The sequence below is a fragment of the Mus pahari genome, chromosome 17 (assembly GCF_900095145.1).
Source record: "Mus pahari chromosome 17, PAHARI_EIJ_v1.1, whole genome shotgun sequence".
NCBI classification, from domain to species: domain Eukaryota; kingdom Metazoa; phylum Chordata; class Mammalia; order Rodentia; family Muridae; genus Mus; species Mus pahari.
The window spans coordinates 3,879,576-3,886,248 of record NC_034606.1 but is presented as its reverse complement, the minus strand read 5'-3'; the positions used below and the strand labels follow the sequence as shown (position 1 = coordinate 3,886,248).

The window sequence follows — 6,673 nt, the reverse complement described above, 5'->3', positions numbered from 1 at the left end:
ATGTTGGGCTGGGCTAGAGCCAGTGATGAGCTGGAGTCCAGTTTGGTTGCAATAGCCTATTGTTAATTTTTAGGAACTTTGCAAGCTGGGTTGACATCATCACACTAGTTTTTAGTTAACCATGTTGGGAGTATTTGCTTATACTCCTTTTTTTCTTTTCTTTATTTTTTTTTTTTCAGAGATGAAATATAGATTTTAAAGGATGTTAACTCCTGGATACTGGAGGGGAGTATTTGGGAATGAGGGAAGGGTTAGAAGTGCTCAGCCTGTGGGTTAGCCAAGGAATATCAAAAGTAATCGGTGTGTGTGGGGTGTGTGTGTGGTGTGTGTGTGTGTGTGAGGTGTGGTGTGGTGTGGTGTGTGGTGTGGTGTGGTGTGGTGTGTGTGTGTGTGGTGTGGTGGTGTGTGTGTGTGTGTGGTGTGGTGTATGTGTGTGTGGTGTGTGTGTGTGTGTGTGTGGTGTGGTGTGGTATGTGGTGTGGTATGTGTGTGTGTGGTGTGGTGGTGTGTATACCTGTGTGTGTACCTGAGTGTGTGTGTGTATTGTGGTGTGTGTGTGGTGTGTGTGTGTGTGTGTGTGTGTGTGTGTGTGTGGGGGGGGGTGGTGTGTGTGTGTGTGTGTGTGTGTGTGTGTGTGTGGTGTGGTGTGGTGTGTATGTGTGTGGTGTGGTGTGTGTGTGTATGTTGTGGTGTGTGTGTGTGTGTGTGTGTGTGTGTGTGTGTGGGGTGGTGTGGTGTGTATGTGTGTGGTGTGGTGTGTGTGTGTATGTTGTGGTGTGTGTGTGTGTGTGTGTGTGTGTGTGTGTCTTTCATCTGAGAATCCAGATGGCACTTGGAAGGGCGTGTGTGTGTGAGACTTGTCAGGAGCACACTGCATTAACTAACTACAGCTACACATGCTGTGTTGTGTTTGTCAGGTTTTGCCAGAATCAGGAGTCTTTCAAAGAGGAAGATGGAGACTTCTGGGTTCTGAGCAGAAACCAGGACAAAATCGGGCCAGAGGGACACAGCCATCCTCAGGCACAGAGGAGTCTCAGGGCTGTACCAGAGAAGACAAGCACAAGGGCTTCTGTAGGAGCAGTTTCCAAATCTAGTAAAGTCCCCCCAGGTCCCACGTGACAGTGCAATCAAGGCCCAGCACAAAAACACAGTGAAAATTTTCTGGCAACAACTTAGACTGGTTTACCTCAAACTGGCAATAAGTGTCCTTACAGGAGCACACCCATAGAGTTACTGAAGTGTGAGCGTTATGTTGATATTCAGTCTGCTGTCGAGACCCAGAGAGCAAGAAGAGTTCCTAGGCTCATCCTTCCTTAGGTTCCTGCCTTGACAGAACCTTCCAGAGCTAAATGACTCAAAGAATCACAGCTACTCTTGCTTCTGGTCCCTAGAAAGTGCTACTTTCCATAGCTGGAGTCCTTGCCCCTTGCCCTCTGCCCTCTGCCCCTCTGCCCCTCTGCCCTCTGCCCTCTCTATTGCAGACCAGTGTGGTAGGGACTGTGCTGTGGAAAGGATTGTCCTCCAATGGTTGGCGGCCCTACCTTTGACTGACCTGGGAGAACACCTGCTTTCTGTGATGTGCATGTGTCCCTAGGCAGGCACAAACCCCAAGAGTCTGCGCTTCCCCTTTGACACGCTGATTAACATCCCAGAACTGGCCTGACATCGAGGATGACTGACAGCCAGATTTTCAGCTAGCTACTATTTCTTAAAGAGAGTTTGATAAACCCCAGAAAAATAATAAAAAAAGAAAAGTAACATTCTGTAAAGAACCCGGGACAGACCCCTCCTGGCCCGTCATTCAGAACCTGGGACAGACACCAGCCTGTCCCGTCATTCAGAACCTGGGACAGACACCAGCCTGTCCTGTCATCAGAGACTACTCTGAGGAGCCCTGTTCTGGCCTCTGTGTTTCCAGCGTATGCAGAGGAAAGAGTCACCTGACTCAGAAAATGCACACGTTTCACTCATCTCCTGGTGTACCCTCCTCCACCTGAAGGACTCGGGACATCTCTCAACAGGTCAAAGATGTCCAAGTTACCAAAGCTTACAAATCCTAAGGGTGGCAGCATCCCATCCCCCTGCGTGGATCTCCAGGTGTTACCAGAAACATCATCAGGGAATGGGGTGAGTGAGTTTGATCCTAGTTAATCCTGGACATGGTCTCTCCAAGAGCTTTCAGGATCTTTGTATTCACGGCATCTCCTGGGGCTCAGAGAGGTGAAGATGGATCTGGGAAATCTGTAAGAGCTTCTCTCAGGGCTGTGTCTGGCTCCCGCTCTCACAGTCATAGCAGTACATAGAGCTCCATAGAGACAGCGCCAGGGCAAGCGCGAGCCGGATGGACACTGGGCAACTCTGTGCCTCGTGGAGGAAAATCAACTAAACATGATCAAAGGAGATCCTAAGAAGCCGAGAGGCANAGTGTCCTCATATGCATTCTTTGTGCAAACCTGCCGGGAGGAGCACAAGAAGAAGCACCCGGATACTTCTGTCAACTTCTCAGAGTTCTCCAAGAAGTGCTCAGAGAGGTGGAAGACCATGTCTGCTAANGAAAAGGGGAAATCTGAAGATATGGCAAAGGGTGACAAGGCTCGTTATGAAAGAGAAATGAAAACCTACATTCCCCCCCTCCCCGGGGAGACCAAAAAGAAGTTCAAGGACCCCAATACACCCAAGAGGCCTCCTTCGGCCTTCTTCTTGTTCTGTTCTGAGTACCGCCCCAAAATCAAAGGTGAGCATCCTGGCTTAGCCATTGGTGATGTTGCAAAGAAACTAGGAGAGATGTGGAACAACACTACAGCGGATGACAAGCAGCCCTATGAAAAGAAGGCTGCCAAGCTGAAGAAGTACGAGAAGGATATCGTTGCCTACAGAGCCAAAGGAAAATCTGATGCAGCGAAAAAGGGGGTGGTCAAACTGAAAAGAGCAAGAAAATGAAGGAAGAGGAGGAGGATGAAGAAGAAGAGGAAGTTGAAGAGGAAGAAGAATGAATGAGTTGGTTCTAGCACAGTTATTTTTCTTGTCTATAAAGCATTTGACCCCCTCTACACAACTCACTCCTTTTAAAGAAAAAAAATTGAAATGTAAGGCTGTGTAAGATTTGTTTTTAAACTTTTTTTTTGTTTTGTTTTGTATAGTTAACACACTACCATATGTGTCTTTAGATAGTCCGGTCCTGGTGGCATTTTCTCTTCTCTTCTCTTCTCTTCTCTTCTCTTCTCTTCTCTTCTCTTCTCTTCTCTTCTCTTCTCTTCTCTTCTCTTCTTTCTTTCTTTCTTTCTTTCTTTCTTTTTTAAAGATTCATTTATTATATTTATGTGACTACACTGTAGTTGTCTTCAGACACCATAAGGGGCATCTGATCCTATTACAGTTGGTTGTGAGCCAGCATGTGGTTGCTGGGAATTGAACTCATGGCCTCTGGAAGAGCAGTTAGTGCTCTTAACTGCTGAGCCATCTCTCTAGCCACTCCCCACCACTTTTTCCCCCCCTGGTGGTATTTTCAATAACCTTGCCTGGTACAGTCTGGGGTTGTAAATTGGCATGGAAATTTAAAGCAGGTTCTTGTTGGTGCACAACACAAATTAGTTATATATGGGGACAGTAGTTTGGTTTTTGTTTTTGTTTTTTTTTTCTTTTGGTTTTATTTTTGGGTTTTATTTTTTCCATCTTCAGTTGTCTCTGATGCAGCTTACATGAAGATAATTGTTCTTCTGTTAATTGAATACCACTCTGTAATTGAAAAAAAAAAAAAAACCCACGACAAAACAAAACATAACAAACCACAACTTCGCAGCCTAGCAGAAAAGAAAAGGCAAAGCGTTCTAGAATAAAAGCGGGCATCGGCCTTCAGTCCACTCGGGGAGCAGTGAAGTCGAAGGCAGCTTGTGCCATGAGGAGGACAGCCAACATCAAGCAAGAGATTCTGAATCCACAGCTCCTCCCCTGGAAGGTCCAGGGCAAGGCTTCACACAGTCATGTCACCTCAAGGCATTCACTGTGACTAGGATAAACTATCTCTTGTATTGTGTCTTCACCTTTAGATTATTACGTTGTTTATTTAGTAAGCATCAAAAGCCACAATTCTGAGACTAGGCCGCACAGAGATCGCCTTTATATGTGTTCCTTATTTAGAAAATAATTTCTGCAGGAATGAGTCTTCTCCAGCAGCTGAAGATACACACAGGCTGTGTAGGCTCCGTAGACTGGGAGAGCATCTTTCTTCAGGAAATCTGAAAGGAATCCTTCAGGCAGCCAAGGAGATTACTCACACTAGCACTTCAGCGACACAGAACACAAAGAGCTCCACCATCGAGAGCTGAGGTAAGAGGTGATGGTACCCACAGACTTTAGGCACACTGGGATGACAGTGATGCTGGACTCTCGTGCTGCCTGTACTTTCAATTGAGACAGGGAGTGTCCCAGGACCTCATAGAGCCCAGACAGGCCTCGTAGCACTGGAATTACATGTCTGCATCACCGCATAGTTCTAGGTATGAATCCAGAGCTTTGAGGATGCTGGGCAAGCACGCTACCAAGTGCTTCATCCTCATCTGCCAGCTGTACATTATTCCTGCAAGGACTAGCTTCCTCAGCAGCAGCTAAACCCTGGCTTGCCCCTGCCTCAAAGTTTTTAGGATGTGGTTGGAGAAAGAACCAGAGTGAGAGCAGAGCGAGGCGTGTCCGTGGGAGGAGCAACCTCTTTACTTCCGTTGCTTGTACGACTGACGTGTCCCACACTTCACGTACAGTATGAGCCTCGCCCACCGTGCCTGCTGGGCCTGCGGGGTGTGTTGGATGTGTTAAAGCAGCTCAAAGCTGCAGATGATGCCTCAGCAAACACTGGCCTACTCAGGAACCTTAAGAGTTCTGCTACACCAGGGACCCGGCGCCCGCCGGTGTTTCTGTCTTCTGAGCGGTGCCAGAGGAGACACTGCGACACACAACTGGGGCAAGTTCTGAGGAATGAGAGCAGAGGGTAGCGCCAGCTTTAAGAGCTCCGGCTTAGTGGTTTGCTCTGTGTGCATTCTTTACTTCAGAAAGCCAAGCGGAACAGGTTTCATTTTTGCAGGCAGATGCAAACACCGCTGGCACTATGTATATGTTCTGTCCGTACTATGCAGTAGAGAGTACAGAGGCAGCGTGGGCCCTGTGCAGGCAGCAGATACACACAAGCATGCGGTCTCTAGCGTCTTTCTGCGTGTGGCTGTGAAGCCCCAGTGCATACTGCCTGCCTGTGGGAACGATGGGTGTCACCTGCAGATCCAGCTGCTGGAGAAAGCCTGGCTGGAAGAAGAGTTGCTCCTGATGAATTACTTTCCAGCTGGGCATCTGGCACACGGAGTCAGCCCTGGATGCAGGGTCCTGGTTAACTCCAGACCTCGCACGTTCCTCAGCAGGAACAAACCTCTTGCCTGGCACTGGGCTGCCGCCATCTCCCAGCATGGAAGGTGGGTTGGGTGGAGCACTCCTCCTTGGAGTTCAGCCAGAGAGCACCTGTTTTGAGAAAGCCTTGACTCTGAATGCCTGCTGGCAGGGGCTTGGGACAGTCCACGGTAGGGGTGGCTCTCGGGTGACTCATGAAGTCAGAGGCTGACTCTTCACTCCCAGGGGACTCGGGGCTTTCTCAGAAATAAAATAAAATAAAGCATGTGGAAGCAACATGGGTTCACCTCTTCCCTTAAGGCCTCTGCTTGCCTGGGTGACCAGAGGAAGTGCGAATGCTTTTCACCACCTCCAAAACTAGCTGGAAGTTCCTGGGCCTCGTAAAAAGAAGAATCTGTTTAGGAAGCTTGAACAACAACAACAACAACAAAAATCTGTCAGTTTAGGTAAATCAAGTACTAAAATCAGAATCTGGGTTCAAGGGGATAGCTCACATGTCCGAGTACCTGCTTAGCCTTTGTGAAGCCTGGTGTGACAGTGAACATCTCTGTCTGACTCTAGCACTCAGGAGGATCAGAAGTTCAAAGTCATCACTCCTCTGCCTTTAGCTAAGATCAAAGCTGTTATCCTCAACTTATATAGTGAATTTGAGGCCACCTATGATACATGAAACCTTGTCTCTCGAAAACAAATAAATAGCCACGAGCTAAAGTTCTGTCCGTTTTGTCAACTTGACACAAACTAGAGTTGTCTGAGAAGAGGGAACATCACTAGAGAAAATGTGCTGCCTGCATACCTGTGGGGTAGTGAGTGTCTTAGTGAGCGATTGATGTGAGAGACCCAGACACTGCTGGTGGTGTGCCACTTCTAGGCTGGTGTTTCTGAGTGCTAAAAGAAAGCTGGTTGGGTAAGACATGGGGAGCGAGGCAGTAAGCAGCACCCCTCCTTGGCACTCCTTCTTCAGTTCCTGCCTCCAGGGTCCTGCCTTGAGTTCCTGCCCCGATGTTCCACACTGATGGAGTGTGCTCTGAGACTTGTAAGCTGAAATAAACCCTTAGCCAGGCGTGGTGGCACACACCTTTAATCCAAGCACTTGGGAGGCAGAGGTAGGTGGATTTCTGAGTTCGAGGCCAGCCTGGTCTACAGAGTGAGTTCCAGGACAGCCAGGGCTACACAGAGAACCCCTGTCTCGAAAAACCAAAAAAGAAAAAAAAGAAAAGAAATAAACCCTTTCCTTTGCAAGTTGCTTCCACCCCCACCCCCACTCGACCCCATTGGTATTTTG

General features: G+C 48.1%; 1 pseudogene; it reads left to right on the top strand.

The window, feature by feature from the left end:
* The first annotated feature begins 2,388 nt into the window (after window positions 1–2,388).
* LOC110335216 lies at window positions 2,389–2,940 on the top strand (annotated as a pseudogene).
* The last annotated feature ends 3,733 nt before the right edge of the window (window positions 2,941–6,673 follow it).